Source organism: Daucus carota, chromosome 4 (assembly GCF_001625215.2).
Source record: "Daucus carota subsp. sativus chromosome 4, DH1 v3.0, whole genome shotgun sequence".
NCBI lineage: Eukaryota > Viridiplantae > Streptophyta > Magnoliopsida > Apiales > Apiaceae > Daucus > Daucus carota.
The window spans coordinates 8,855,300-8,872,388 of record NC_030384.2 but is presented as its reverse complement, the minus strand read 5'-3'; the positions used below and the strand labels follow the sequence as shown (position 1 = coordinate 8,872,388).

The 17,089-nt window shown below is 38.2% G+C and overlaps 1 pseudogene; it reads right to left on the bottom strand.

The window, feature by feature from the left end:
- Positions 1–946: 946 nt before the first annotated feature.
- Positions 947–6,355, bottom strand: LOC135152157 (uncharacterized; annotated as a pseudogene).
- Positions 6,356–17,089: the final 10,734 nt, after the last annotated feature.

The window sequence follows — 17,089 nt, the reverse complement described above, 5'->3', positions numbered from 1 at the left end:
CAAGAGGAGTTTTGTCTCCTAAGGGTTTATAGAAGATATACCCATAAAATCTGTGAGACCTTCTAGCAAGTGTCTACTCGACTCTACTCTAATTTCGTTGGTGTTAACAAAGCGTTTTTAAGGAAAATATGACTCAAAGACTCTTCTACTAATAATCAAGATACAGTTGCCTCTAATCTACTTGACTCGACACCAAAAATTTACTAGAAATCCAAGGAGTGTAATGAATTTTAAGGCCTTTGATGGATCCTAATCGTCTAAGAATATTTTCTCTTTTTCAACCAATTTTGAACTGACCCAATCTCTATCGAAACAAATATCTAGCCAAACTTCACAAACTCTTATTCTTCTTTTTTTTTTTTGCGTTGACTTTATTTTGTCCGTTTTCTTAGGCTAACAATGTTACCCATGTAGCGAGCTTTAGGTCAGTGACTCCCAAACCAAACAGTCTTAGGGCACTAGGTTTTGAAATCCCCCTACGGACTTAATTGCTCGAGTAACAAAGGCCACAAAACGAGACTAGCCAATCTACTTTTGCCCATTTATCCAAAGATTTTATCTATAAAGAACAATGGGTATTGAAGTAGCTTATTCCCTTTTTTTCTATCTTTTTTTTTCTTTTTTTTCTATTTTTTTTCTATTTTTTTTATTCGCAAAGGTTCTCTCTCAGTATCGAATAATATCACTAGACAATCTCTCCATCAAAGGTCTTGTGCAAATTGTGTGCCATCTTGGAATTACGAGTACAACTCGGTCGATACAAGCTTCAAAGGACAACCTTACTCAACTACGTTCAAATTATCTAAAGACATTACATATATATACTTTTAGAAAACATGCTAAACACCAGCTACTCCTAAAGTTCAAGTGAGGGAAAGACAACTTAGCTAAAACATCTCTATTTTTGGATTTTTCTAATTTTTCATTTTTTTAGGGTTTTCATTTTTTACACTAAAGCCCTCCCCATACCTAAATCATGCATTGTCCTCAATGTATGCAAAAGAGAGAATTGAAATATAAGAGTAAGAGGAAAAATACCTGAATAGGAGATGAAGGGATTTTTATTAACTACTGAAGCAACTTACATGATCAAGGGTCGATGAGGTGGATGACCTCTTCCTCCGAATCAACAGGCAATTCTAAAAATGGTTTAAGGCGTTGACCATTAACTTTAAGAACATTACCATTTTTAGGATCCTGAATTTCAATAGCATCATGAGGAAACACAACTTGAACAATGTAAGGACCATCCCATCTAGAACGCAACTTACCAGGAAATAAATGAAGCCTAGAGTTGTAGAGATGAACTTTTTGGCTGGGAGAAAAGGATTTTCTCAAATTGGTTTTATCATGGAAGGCCTTGGTTCTCTCTTTGTAAATTTTAGCATTTTTGTAGGCATCATTTCTAAGTTCGTCTAACTCGGTCAATTGCAACTTCCGATGACTACCGGCGGTGGGTAAGTCGAAGTTCAATTCTTTAATGGCCCACATGGCTCTATGCTCTAGCTCAACCGGCAAATGGCAAGCTTTACCAAACACGAGTCTATAAGGAGACATTCCTAAGATGGTCTTAAAGGCGGTCCGATAGGCCCATAAGGCATCTATCAATTTGGTGGACCAATCTTTCCTATTCGAGTTGACCGTCTTTTCTAAGATTTGCTTAATTTGCTGGTTCGACACCTCTACTTGGCCACTAGTTTGAGGATGATAAGGGGTAGCAAGCCTATGAGTGATGGAGTACTTCCTAAGAAGTGACTCGAATTGACGATTCTTAAAATGCGTCCCTTGGTCACTAATGATAGCCTTGGGAGTTCCAAATCGAGAAAAGATATTCTCTTTAAGGAATTGAAGGACAACTTTGTTGTCATTGGACCGAGTCGGGATGGCTTCTACCCACTTGGAAACATAATCTACCGTGAGAAGGATGTAAAGGTGGCCAAACAAACTAGGAAAGGGACCCATGAAGTCTATGCCCCACACATCAAAAAGCTCTATAACAAGGATTGGGTTCATAGGCATCATGTTTCTCCTAGTGATTCTCCCTAAATGTTGACACCTACTACATGCTGAACAATACTCGGCGGCATCCTCAAACAAACTAGGCCAATAAAAACTGCATTGGAGGATTTTAGCGGCGGTCTTCTTCGCACTAAAATGACCTCCACATGCTCGATCGTGACAAAACGAGAGGATGCTATAAAACTCACTATTTGGGACACACCTCCTAATGATTTGGTCGGGAATATGCTTAAAGAGATACGGGTCGTCCCAAAAGAAATGTTTCACTTGAGAAAAGAACTTGGCTTTATCATTTTTGGACCATGTCGAGGGAATGTCACCGGTTGCTAAGTAATTGACTATGTAACCAAGGGAGAGTGGAAATTGAGAGAACATGTTCGTCAGGAAAGGACTCGCTTAAGGGCAAGTCGTTAGTGGATTCAACCACTAATCGAGAGAGGTGATCGGCGACGACATTCTCACAACCTTTCTTATCCCTAATCTCTAAGTCAAACTCTTGGAGCAACAAAATCCATCTAATTAAGCGGGCTTTTGAGTCTTTGTTAGAGAAAAGGTACTTAAGGGCGGCAAGGTCGGTGTAAACAATGATTTTGGACCCGATAAGATAAGAGCGAAACTTTTCTAAGGCAAAGACTACGACTAGAAGTTCCTTCTCGGTGGTAGAGTAATTGAGTTGGGCATCATTTAAGGTCTTACTAGCGTATTAAATGACATGAGGCCTCTTATCTATTCGTTGTCCTAAAACTGCTCCTATGGCATAATCGGATGTGTCACACATGAGCTCAAAAGGTTGACTCCAATCAGGAGACTTCATGATCGGGGCCGAGGTCAATTCTCTCTTGAGGTCTTCGAAGGCATGAACACACTCGCTTGTGAACTCGAATTTGACATCCTTAGCTAGAAGGTTGGTCAAAGGTCGGGCCTTTTTGCTAAAATCTTGGATGAATCTACGATAAAATCCAGCATGTCCAAGGAAAGAGCGAATTTCCTTAACGGACTTGGGAGGAGGGAGATTAGCTATTAGGTCAACCTTTGCCTTGTCTACTTCGATCCCTTTTTCAGAAATTTTGTGTCCTAAAACGATTCCCTCCTTAACCATGAAATGACATTTCTCCCAATTTAACACTAGATCCGTTTCCTCACATCTTTTCAAAACTAAGTCTAGATTGTTAAGGCATTGGTGAAAAGATGGTCCAAAGATGGAAAAGTCATCTATGAAGACTTCTAGAAAGTCACCTATCATTTTTGAGAAAATACTAGTCATGCACCTCTGGAACGTGGACGGGCCCGTGGTTAGGCCGAAAGCTAGGCGTCTATACGCGAAGGTTCCAAAAGGGCAAGTAAAAGTGGTCTTTTCTTGGTCTTCGGGAGCAATCGGGATTTGAAAATATCCAGCATTTGATCGATAAAGGGCAAAGGGAAATGATCTTTCCTAGTGACGACATTGAGCTTCCTAAAATCTATGCACATTCTCCAACCGGATTGGACACGTGTTGGAACTTTCTCATTGTTCTCATTTGTCACTAAAGTGATGCCCGACTTCTTAGGCACTACATGGACGGGACTCACCCACTTACTATAGGAAATGGGATAAATGATCCCATTGTCTAAGCACTTAAGAATTTCTTTCTTAACTACCTCCATCATGGGAGGATTCAACCTCCTTTGAGGTTCTCTCACGGGCTTTGCATCTTCTACCAAATGAATCCTATGTTGGACAATCGTCGGGCTAATTCCTTTAATGTCCGAGATGCTCCACCCTATCGCTCCCTTATATTTTCTAAGGTTTTCGAAAAGTTCTTCCTCTTGTGATGTAGTCAAATTAGAGGCAATGATAACGGGATAGGACTCATTAGGGCCTAGAAAAGCATACTTAAGAGTGTCGGGAAGAGGTTTGAGTTCTAACTCCGGCGGTTGTGACTCAACGGTTTTCTTAGGTAAAGGCAAATGCTCGGGTTCAACATCACGCTCTTGACTCGTTGTAGGAATGGTGGATTCTAACATTTGGTTGACCTCATGTGTGTAGTTGGAAACATCCCAATCCTCTCCAAAAATGTTTTAAACAAAATTCAAGGGCATCTTTAGGATTCACGAGATCTTGATCAACTATTTCATCAATTAGATTTACGTCCAAAGGTTGATCATAGAAATCATCGGATTGTTTCCCCACATGAAAAATGTTGAGGTCGATTGTCATGTTACCAAATGTTAGCTTCATTAAGCTGTTCCTACAATTAATCAACGTGTTGGATGTAGCTAAAAAGGATCGTCCTAGGATGATGGGAATTTGATTCTTCGGGTTCCTAACCGGTTCGGTCTCTAGGACGACAAAATCTACGGGAAAAACGAAGTCACCTACTTTAATTAGCGCATCTTCGATCATTCCCTTAGGAATTTTCACGGATCGGTCGGCTAATTGAAGTGTGACATTGGTTTGTCGGAGCTCCCCTAAACCTAAAGCTTGGTAGACAGAATATGGAAGGAGATTAACACTAGGCCCTAAATCAAGTAATGCCTTATCCACAAATGATTCTCCTATAACACATGAAATTGTAGGACAACCGGGGTCCTTATATTTCACGGGAATTTGGTTTGAGAGAATCGAACTAATGTGAGACGTAAGGAAAGCTTTCTTAGGGACATGGTTGGTTCTCTTATGTGTACATAACTCCTTAAGACACTTAGCATATGAAGGAATTTGTTGAATAGCATCTAAAAGGGGTATGTTGACCTTGAATTGCTTAAACACTTCCAAAATCTTCTCCATTTGGGCCGATTGCTTAGGTGAAATAAGTCTTTGTGGGTACGGGACTCTTGGTTTATAGACTACTTCACTTTGCAACTCAGAATTCGGTTCTGAGTTTGGGTCACTCGACTCCTCACGGGCTTTTGAACACTCGGGTTTGTCATGATTAATGGTAGTGCGGGGTGGACTTGGGTTAGAAGTCGAATCCCCTTTCTTACCGAGGTTCTCACCAACTTGGGTATCAACTTGTTTACCCGACCTAAGAGAAATGACCAAATGCACATTATCCGGGGGTCTTTGATTAAGTGGAAATTTTGGGTTCGGCTCCGGTTGACTTGGGAACTTGTTCTTTTCTCGCTCACACAATGTGCTTGCTAATTGACTCAATTGGAACTCTAACTTAGAGACGGCTTGCACATTAGAATGCAAAAGTTGCCTATCTTGGGTTAAAGTTTGCATGAAGGTTTGTTGGGATTGAGTCAAGTTAGTTTGCGATTTCACTAAGGCCTCTATGCTCTTTTCTAAGGAATTGAGTCTGTTATCCGAATCATTAAATCCGGGAGGATTCAACGGAGCTTGACTCGGGTTTTTGATAATTCGGAAAAGAGTTAGGATTGGGCCTTTGGAAATTGGGTTGTGGAGTTTGAAAGTTTTGACCTTGGTTCCACAAGAAATTCGGGTGATTCTTCCACCCGGGGTTGTACGTTGGTGTAAAAGGGTCATTTTTAGGCTTAGGTTGAAACATCGTGTTCACTTGCTCAAAATCGTGAGATTGTTCGATCTCGGGATGGGGAGCATTATAGTTCGGTAACATAGGCAAAGATGAAGGGCCACTATGGGACTCTAAAGCTTCGAGTCTCTTAGTAAGGGTTGCTAATATGGCATCGGTTGCCACATTGTTTCCTATCGAGTGCAAACCCCTAGAGCTAGACGCCTTGATCGACTTTTTAGGTTCCCTAGTAGACTCCCATAACATGGTTTTCTCGGCTAAGTCCTCGAAAAATTCCCACCCTTGATCCTCATCTTTCTCCATAAATTTGCCTTGGCACATTGACTCTAATACAGCGGTTGTTTGACTATCTAAGGCCTCGTACACAATTTTGCAAAGTCTCTCTTTTTCTATTCCATGGTGGGGGCATTGTGATAAAAGATTTTTGAAACGATCAAAGAATTTCCAAAAAGACTCATTTTCCCTTTGATGGAATTGGTTTATTTCATTTGTAATTCGAGTCGTCTTATGATTTGGAAAATACTTTTTAAGAAACATTACCACAAACCCCTCCCAAGTGGAAATAGAATTGACGGGAAGACTATACAACTATTTTTTAGCGTTTTCTTTAAAGCAAAGTTGATTAGTCTAAGCCGAATGGAGTCTTCGCTCAATTGTTGGAGTTTTTGCAAACCGCAAACCTCCTCAAATTCTTGGATAATAAGATATGGATCCTCACCTTCACTCCCTAAAAGCTTAGGCAAAATGCTAATGTGGTGTGCCTTAATCTCGAAATTGTTCCCATTCACAGGAGGAAGGGTGATGCACGATGGTTGAGCGGAACGGGATGGGTAACAACGGTCTTTAAGAGACAACGCCATGTTTACTATCGGTCCGCTAGCTTCTATGGGTTCGGAGTCCGAAGAGGACGAGCGAATCTCGATTATAGGTCTTACTAATCTAGACGATTCGTTCCTAACCCAAGTAGTTCGCATAAACTAGATAGTAAACTGTTAGAAATAATTGATGATTACTAATGTTCTGAAAGTTTGTTTAAGAACAGGAGTGATCAGAGTTTAAGCTGGGAACTGATCAGGGTTTGCTAAAGTCTGATCAGAGTTTACATAGTCAAGGCTCGTCAGAGTTTACATGTGGCGCCCTCCAAACCCGGGTCAGAAGTTTGGGGTCCACACCATAACATAAACCTATAATTAATATAATATATGCAGTGACCCTTAACTGTCCATGGATCGCAACAGGTTAAAGTATAAAACAAGCCACAACATAACTTTAATTATTACAAACCCAAATCCCAAAATATAAACTTAATTCTTACAAGCTTACACATCATTTGTGTCTTGTTATTCAAACTAGTACATATATAAAAATCCAAGTGCCGCTGCTAGCTCTCTCCATCTCTCAGCCTGGAATCCTGGCTTTACCACTAGCCTGAAGGTCATCGTTACCAATTTTCTCTGCTTTCACTGGAAAGAACATAAAGTATCGCAAGAGTGAGCTAACCAGCTCAGCAAGTATAACAATATAAATTTAAAATATTAATCATAAGCTGAAGGAAACCAGTGTCTAATGGAATCAATCTCAATACCAAGATTTGTTTTTAAAGTACGATTAGAATTGGATATTAAATTTATTTTTAAAAGAAATCAAAGGTTAGGCTGCTGATCAGTCAGACACTAACCCCGAGCAGGTCCCACCATGCTCGTTTACTGGATCCAAGGCACACATTGGCCTAAAGCGACCACTCATCTGGTCTGACCATTCATTTGGTCCAAGTTTAGAAAACTATCCAATTCTATCACAATCAAGATGATCAACAATATTATTTAATAAAATAGGAACATCAACATCATAAATAAATTTTGAAGCAGAATCAGACTACTATTCAAAGTGTCTCAGATGGATCTCAAAGGAGGAATGAGAATTATCTTCATGGTTTAGCAAAGAATCAGATATTGCCTTATAGGATGGCAAAGCACATCAAAGTTTAGTGTTTATAGGAAGAAGGGTTCTAGGTTCACAAAAAGAATCCAAGTATAAATGAATGCTTTTAAGATCAAGAAACTGGAGTTTATGGAAAGAATCAATCAACTGTAAGGTATATGTTATAACAGACGTTATTTGGGGTTGATCAACTGGTCAAAGTCTGAAAGATGGGTGATTGATAACTGGTTGAGGTATCGAGGGTATGTTTTTGAAATGAAATTAGGTTCTTGTGGTAATCATTTAGAAGTTTTAAAGATTGAAGGTTTACAATTGAAATAGGTTTCGTAGCAGGTATCAAAGAATCGGTCAAAGGTTCAAGAATCAATAAGGTAAGTAATCCATAATATAATTCAAGAAATCTGGTTGAAGGTTCAAGAATCAATAGGATAAATAATCCATGCTATAATTCAATAGGTCACAGGACTTCATCAGAAAGTTTACTAAATAATCACAACAGATACAACATATAATTGAAGGACAGTCTCAGGAAACTTGCCTTATAAAGCTGATCTCAAGTTTCAATTACGCTTGCTCGCTATACTACTTTATCACCACTGTCTTTCCCTTTTTACGTCTCGCTTCTCTGCTAATCACAACAATCATCTATCAATATATGGTTTCATACTATTCTTATTATCACACCTTTGCAACGAGTTCCTAACTACCCTTCGTTTCATTTAAATCCGACTTACGGATCAAAAGATATGTCAAAACAATCCTATAATGTTCATGTAGACACGTAACACATCAATCAGATATGCCATAACACGTATCACAGAAGATATTCAATGAAATTTATTTTTCAAAGAAGGTTTGAAGTCAAAAGGATTTTTCTGGCATTTGATATGGATTTTAGAACATTTTTCGGAATTAAAACGGGTCAAAGAATCATTTTATAAATGAATAATCAATTTTGGATACTCGAAATCAAGTCCGAAATCATTTGAAATTAATTAACGAGCTTCAAACATATTTTAGAATAATATTTCAAAGCTCGAAACTATTTTTCGGAATTTTAAAATCATTTAAAATAATTAAATCTAATTAATAAATCAATTAAAATTAATTAATAATTAATTAAAACAATTAATCAATTAATATTTAAATTAATTGACTAATTATAATAATTAATTACTAATTAAAATTAATTAATAAATTAAATCAGAATTATTTTTGAATTAATAAATAATTAAAAACTATTTTTGAAATAAAAAAAATGATTTTCGAAATTAAATTTAAATAAATAATTCATTTTTAAAACTTTTGAAAAGTCCAAGGTTTGATTTGCAAACTTTAGAAACTAGAGGAGGGACTCAACTGAAAATTTGGAAACTTCAGGGACCAAAAGTCACCATCTCCAAAAGTCAGGGGGCCAGGTGGTAATTTACCACCGGCGACGCCCCTGACCGCCGGAGACGGCGGTGGTCACCTCGGTTCTGCACTAAAAGGTGCAGATCGATTCCCTACTCCCCAAGGAGTCCAAATCCAAGCTCACATCCTTAAAACGAGGCCGATGTCGGCCGGAATTACTTGAGGAACAGGGCTCGCCGCCGGCGAGCTTCGTGGCTCCGGCGGGGACGCTCCTGGCCTCCAACAGACGCACCCGAGGTGCCAATCAACTCCTCTTGTCATGCTCTACCCATTCCCGGCCTCAAAACACACCCAGATTCGTTAAATAAGAAAGCCCCAAAATCAATTAAGAACATTCATACTTATATAAACCCTAACTCGAACAATTAAACCCTAATTTATACATGTTATCGAACTCCAAATCAAGCATATGATATATGAAAACGCTCACAATTTAATTCTCTACAACATACAATCATCAAAACACATCAACAACTTCAAAATCAAAAAGCCCTATCTTAAGCTTATTTAATACGAATTTAAATCCTCAAATCCGAACCTACCTGATGTTTCTGCACTAAAACTGATGCTAGATTTGGATTCTACTCGTCAAAACCTTCGATTTGAGTACTTGAACGCCAAGATCCCAGTCCGATAACGCTTCCAAATCCTCGTTTGAATCTCAAGAACACGAAGAACACTCTCTCGCTAAACCCGTGTTTAACTGAGATTATGATTTCCCCAATGAATTAAAGTGCGGTTAAGGCTATTTATAGTTATGAAAAATTAATACCCCTTTGGATCATATATGACACGAAAATACAATGTTTAGTAGCTTTATATTAATAAAACAGGTCCAATCGGTACCGGTTTTCGAGATAACTATCAAAACGGGGCTTTTTAATCAGTCATTAGTATGCGGGTCCCATTGTAATTATTACAAGATAAGAATGAATATAATAATCAAAATATCTAGTTTCACGTTTATCGAGACAACCAGATAATTTAAAATACCGAAAACTCCGCCGGACCGGCTCCGGAACAAACCGTACTCCGGATCGAAAAAGTCAAAACATGAAAAGTGTCCGGAATGTTCAAATTAGGCTAAAGGTGAATTTTGTTGAAATTTTCGGGAAGTAAAATCTCGGTACCGTTACAGGTGGACGGTTTTCGAAAAAATCAAAATAATTAATAATTAAATGTAATATACATAATTAATTCCAGAAATCAAATATAAAATCATACGACAATACATAAGTCGATATGAAAATATCTAAATAAACTATATTTTGTACTGAACATATAAAAATTGGTATTCCTCAAATTTAATGAGAAATACGCAACTAAATTAATAGAACAGGAACCAATTAATTCACTGAAATTCACATAAAATTCATATAATATTCATTAATCATTCAAATAATTACACGGATAATCCCAGATGTTACATTACACGTGGAAAGAACTCAGAAGCGGATATACTTCAAGGAAGGATAGAAGCAGAGGAGTGATTTGCTGACTATGGAAACCAAACAGAAAACAGTAGCAATCTTTGATTGATAGAATACATAGCTGATTTATAGGATATCAAATCAGAGATTGATTTTGTAACTGTGTATATATAAACACAGATTGGGGTTACTCTATATGAGTTGAGTTATCAAGCATATCGTTCATAGAACCCTAGCAGCTCTTAGTGATAACATATAAATCACTAAAAGAGTTTTTGTAACCTACTGAGCATTGTGAATAAGAGTTTATTGCGATTAATCTCTTATATTGTCGTACTGTGTTATTGATTGTGTTCACTATATTAATCTATATAGTGAGTTTATAGGACCTAACAAGTGGTATCAGAGCCAGCTCTGTTAATATACCTACAGTGAGATCTTAATCACACAATCATGTCTGAAAAATCACAAGCTTCGTCATTCAGAGTTCCAGTCCTTAGGGCATCTGAATACCCAGTCTGGAAAGAGAGAATGATTATATTTCTGGACTCTGTAGATCCAGAATACTTAGACAGAATCTATGATGGACCACATATGCCCACCAAACTCTCTGTTGGGGTTGGAGATGAGCCTCAGAAGATGATTCCAAAAGACAAGAAAGATTATACTCCTGAGGACATCTTGTCAATAAGTAAAGACTCAAAGGTAAAACACCTTCTGCACAGTGCCCTTGATAATGCTATGTCTAATAGGGTGATTGGGTGCAAAACTGCAAAACAAATCTGGGATGCTTTGGAAACCAGATGTCAGGGAACTCAAGCCATCAAGAAAAACAGAAAAACCATTCTTACACAGGAATATGAGCACTTTGACTCAAAATCTGGTGAGTCTTTGATAGATCTGTATGACAGGTTTGTCAAACTGCTGAATGACTTATCTCTGGTAGACAAGGAGTATGATCTTGAAGATTCAAATCTCAAATTCCTTCTAGCACTTCCTGAAAGATGGGATTTAAAAGTCACTACCATAAGAGACAATCTTGATCTTGGAGAAATGTCTCTTGATGATGTTTTTGGAAGACTGAAGACTTATGAACTTGAGATGGAGCAGAGGAGCAAACGTCATGGAGGCAAATCAAAGTCTGTTGCTCTAAAAGTTCAAGAGGAAGCTGCTAAGAACAAAGGGAAAGCTCATGTCACAAAGTCTGATACTGAGTCATCAAACTCTGATGATGACTCAAACTCTAAAGTTCCCTCAAACTCTGAGGACAATGATGATGAAATGATGCAGTTAGCAGCATTGATGGTTAAAAGCTTCAAAAAGATAGCTTACAAAAAGTTCAACAAAGGGAAAAGTTTCTCAAGGAAAGACAGAAACTCTGACAGAATTTCTGATAAGAGAAACTTCAGGAAGAATGAGGGCAAGGAAGGAAAAGCTGGAAAAGCTGACAAATATACCTGCTTCAACTGTGGTGAAAAGGATCATTTTGCAACTGAATGCAAGAAAGCCAAGAAAGAAAAGGAACAAGCCTTTATCACCAAGAAAGGAAACTGGGCAGATACATCAGACTCAGAGGAAGAAGTCAACTATGCTTTGATGGCAAACACTGACAACAACTCTGAAACTGCTAAAACTAAGGTACCTCATTCTACTCTTGCCTTTGATACTGAGGATATAACTGAGTTAAGATTGTTCCTCAAAACTTTGCATATCAGCTTTAGAGATCAGACTTTAGAGAATGAAAGATTAAAATCTGAAACTCTAAATGTAAAGAAAAGGAATGATTATCTTGAAAAAGAATTAGTTCAGATGTTAGAAGTTCAGAAAGAAAGAGATGATGTTGTCATTGTCAAAGATGGATTATTAAAGAGGTATGCATCTCTTCAATCAGAACTTGCTAAGGAAAAGGACATAATTAAGACATGGACAAATTCAGGCAAAACTACTCAGGATATCTTAGGTAGTGGAAATTGGAAGAAAGGACTAGGTTATACTGATAACTCAGAAGCTGAGTCATCAAAAACAGAGTTTATTAAAGCTGAAAAACCTAAGGTCAAACCTGTTAAATTTGTTACAGAATCTTCTAAGTCAAAACAGAGTAGACCAGAATCAGAGATTAACAATAAATTAAAATCTGATAAGCCCAAAAAGGTTAACATAGGATTGATGACTCAGAAACAGCTTAAGCATAAGCTCAAGAAGGTTAAGCAAGAAAACAAGGTCAAGGAACCCAAGAAAAATAGGAATGGAAAGGTAGGTATCAACAAAAGCAATAATTATATGCCTATCCCAAATGCTCCTAGGAAAACTTGTCATAATTGTGGTAATCCTAATCATCTTGCTTCTTTTTGCAGGAAAAATAAGGACATAAACACTATGTCTCCCAAATCAGAAGTTAAGAATAGGAATACTAGATTTAGACCAGAAAATCCTTGTTTTCATTGTGGTAGTTTATGGCACTGAAGCTGCTGTACAGACAAGGCATAAAAGGAGAAGACTTGTTGCAGCCTACAACTATGATGATTTGGAACCTCTTGCTGCAACAAACTCTGAAGCTCCTGAGGTTGCTGAAAAGCCTAAGAGAAGGAAGGTCAAAGCCACTGGACCTATTCTTGATCTAACAATGGAGGAAGAGCCTATCTTAGCTCAAGTGTCTAGTCCTCCTAACACTTGTCAAGCTCTGATAGTGCATCAAGCATTTGCCTATGTGCAACCTCTCCAAACTCTTCCACTCTCTACCACTGCTGCAGCTCCATCTACTACTTCATCTGAAGTAGATGAAGAAATAATTTGTGAGGAACCAGCTACTCCTCAAGCTGAAACACTATTCTCTGATCCTCACACACCAAACTCTGGTCATGGACCCTCCACTACAATTCACATATCTCCACTTAAGATCCCTGAGGGTGCCATAGTCCATGATACGGCTGCAGAATTTTATCGTACTGATGATGTTATTGCAGACTCTGATAAGGCAATTTTGGCAGAAGACCCTTTGCCTCTTGCCTCTCATATAGCAATTCTCTCTGATGATGAACAGGGTGAAGAAGTCACCCAATCCAAGTCTGCACATAATGATTCTCCTCTTGCCTCTGAGGATGAAGATAATGATAAAGATAAGAATGAAGTTCCTACTTCTCTTCAACAACAAAAATGGGAGACTACAACTCAATACAATGCAAGACTGCAAACTCTGAGGACAGATTCTCTTCCGAGGGATCTTCAAGTTGATCCTCCAAATGAAGTATGGGACAAACTCTGGCTCAGTCATCAACATTCTCTGGAGCCCTTAAAGGCTGAAGAATTTCTATCTCTAGCAGAGGCCAAGATTACAAACTCTGATGTAATGTCCAGTCTCAAAGCCACAGTCCTGTATCTGAAGACATTCCATACAGCTCATGCTCAAACATCTAAGTCTGTAGATGGTCTTAGAACTGAGGTAGCTAACTTGTCTGAAACTCAAAACATGGACAAGAAAAGACATTTACTACCTTTGAAGGAAGATATGACAAAGTTGGTGTCTGCTCAACAAACTCTGGAGCAAAGGATGACTTCAATTGAGGCCACCCAATCCACAATGACCAAACAGCTGGAAGCCATCCAATCCTCTCTTTCTTTAATCACATCTGTACTGATTCCTGAAGAGGATGATGTCAAAAAGGGGGAGAGAGTAGCTAATGTCAAATGCAAGTCTACTTCTCAAACTCTGAAAAGAAAGAACAAGGATGATGATGATGATGTGGATGACTTCACTAAACATAAGAGATTTCAAGCTGCAACTGGTGGAAGAGTTTCAAACTCTGACAGTGCAAAGCAGTCACAGTCAAAGCAAAGCTCAAAATCTGCTCCAACACACAATGTTACATCTGGATCAAAGGGAAGACAAGTTGCTGGAACAGATAAACCTATGACAGATGAAGAGTATGCTAGACTGGTCTTTGAAAAAGAAAATCCCAAGGCTAAATTGGATTTGGAATTGATTGCTGCAGAGGAAGCTGAGCTAAAGAAAGAATATGATCAAGCTATAACCTCAGGTCAAATTCAGAAACCTGCAAAATCAACTGCCAGACCAAAAGAAAAGGGGATAATGATCAAGGAAACTCCTATTGCCAATCAGAGTTTACCAATCAAGAAGGTATACTCTGAAGATGAATATACAAACAAAGGAAAAGGCATAGTAGATGAACGCCTAGAAAAAGGTTGGGTTCAAAAGAAGTATACAACCTCTGACAGAGATCAAGTTGTAGAAGAAAAACAAACAGAAGCTGCAATCTCTGACAGAGCTCACATAGCAGAATTACAAGAAGAAATATTAACCTCTGACATAGCTCAAGTTAATAAAGAAGCTAAGAAAGATACAACCTCTGACAAGGCTCAAGTTGTGTTTAAACCAACAACAACCCCATTGTCAGGATTTGTAAAGCCAAGTCTGATGACTGAGATGAAATTCGACAAGGGTTTAATTTAACCAATCTCTCATCGAAAAGCAGGAAGAGATAAAGGAGGGTTAGGATCTAAATATGAAATATTTGATCAGAGTATAGGATCAATGCCAAATGACCTCTCATCTCTCTGTGCACCCAAGACTGGAGCATTGCAAGAAAGGATGGACAAACTTGACTCAGTCCAATTGGTAAAGAATGACAGAGGTGATAATATTCCTATCTACTTCATGTCTGATGGAACAGTGTTTAGGGTTATTGAAGCTGATATTTATGCTAAACACTGGGAGGAATTGAGATATGTTTTGTACATATTTCAAGTGAAGAACAAGTCATGTCAATACATCTCAAATTTGATCAAAGATCAAATCAGGAGAAAGATGAGTATAACTGGAAACAAGAATGCTGGACCTTTTGTTCCAAAATACTTCAATGACAAAGGACAGCTAGTTGAGATGAAGAAAAATTCAGCACAATTGGAGACAGTAGCTGGAATCAGGGCTCTTATGTTTAATGAAGAGTCTGACAAAGCTTACTACATTAGGCTGGACAAGGACATGAAAAGAAATAAGATTTATCATCTTAGAGCTGCCATCTATCAAACTGGAGTTTCAGATCCAGAATTAAGAGAAATCAAAAGACAGATGATTGCAGCACTTGCAGAAGCTGAAAAAGAACTCCTCAGAGAATACTTAAAGACAGCTAATGGTGTCTATGAAGTTAAGGAGTAAAAGTATCTGTAAGTTTTAAAAGTTTTCTATTATGTTTATATAGCTAAACTCTGTTGCATTTGACTTATTTGTTTTGACATCATCAATTATCCATTAACTTGCACATAACATGTTTATGCACAAGTTGGGGGAGATTGTTAGAAATAATTGATGATTACTAATGTTCTGAAAGTTTGTTTAAGAACAAGAGTGATCAGAGTTTAAGCTGGGAACTGATCAGGGTTTGCTAAAGTCTGATCAGAGTTTACATAGTCAAGGCTCGTCAGAGTTTACACGTGGAAAGAACTCAGAAGCGGATATACTTCAAGGAAGGATAGAAGCAGAGGAGTGATTTGCTGACTATGGAAACCAAACAGAAAACAGTAGCAATCTTTGATTGATAGAATACATAGCTGATTTATAGGATATCAAATCAGAGATTGATTTTGTAACTGTGTATATATAAACACAGATTGGGGTTACTCTATATGAGTTGAGTTATCAAGCATATCGTTCATAGAACCCTAGCAGCTCTTAGTGATAACATATAAATCACTAAGAGAGTTTTTGTAACCTACTGAGCATTGTGAATAAGAGTTTATTGCGATTAATCTCTTATATTGTCGTACTGTGTTATTGATTGTGTTCACTATATTAATCTATATAGTGAGTTTATAGGACCTAACATAAACACGTAGCAAATAAGTGTGAAAGAGTAAAACACACAAAAGAAAGGGTGTAAAAGAAAAAGAAAAACTTAATTCTAGGGTTCCCTAATAAAAAGAACTAGACCTTGCTCCTAACGTTAAGGACCACCAAAAACTTGATAAATCCAAAATTATTCGGACCGGTTTGGCCAGTTTGGAGCAGGCATTGCCAAGAGGCCCATCTCTGCGCTTAGACACCAAACCTTAATCGGCCAGGTAAGCTTTCGCTTGTCCTTAGACACCGAAGAGTCGGAATAATTAAAGATTATCTCGTTTCCTAGGTACCTTCCTAATTGAGCGCGATATCCTAGGGCTAGAGTCTAATTCAATTTTATTAAAGGAAGGGTATGCAAAATGCGGAATTAAGTTGTTGTGGGCTAAGGAAAGAGTGATGAAATCCGACGTATCAACATTAAAATTAGATGAGAAGTTAGAAAGTACCTGAGCTACCTGTAGATCCTTTTGAAAGGACTGCAGCTCCGGGGTGATTGGAGAGTCAGATGGTAGAGGTTGTCAGGTTGATTGTGTTTGTGGTATGAGTAGGGAGTGTGTTTGATGTGGTAGTGGTTCATATGAAGATGGTTGATTCTCGAAGAAGTCATATTCTAGTGGTTCATCTTCAAATGAAAAGTCAGGTTGTTGTTGATGAAGAGAGGGGAGTGATATGATGATTGGTTTGATGATTGGTGCGGTGATTGTTCTTCCTGAGATTGTTGTGGTGATTGTTGTGGTTGAGGTTGTTGAATCTGCAGGGGTTGAGGTTGTTGCTGCAGGGGTTGCTGAGGTGGAGGAGGAGCCATTGGAAGCTGATATGGCTACTGAGGAGTGTTGAACATCTGTAGCATATGAGGAGTAGTGATCAGAGGAACAGCTGCAAACTTGTTCTTATTGTCTAGCTGAGTCATCAACTTTGTGCAGGGACGAGGAACAGGTGCCACTGGAGAGTTGAAG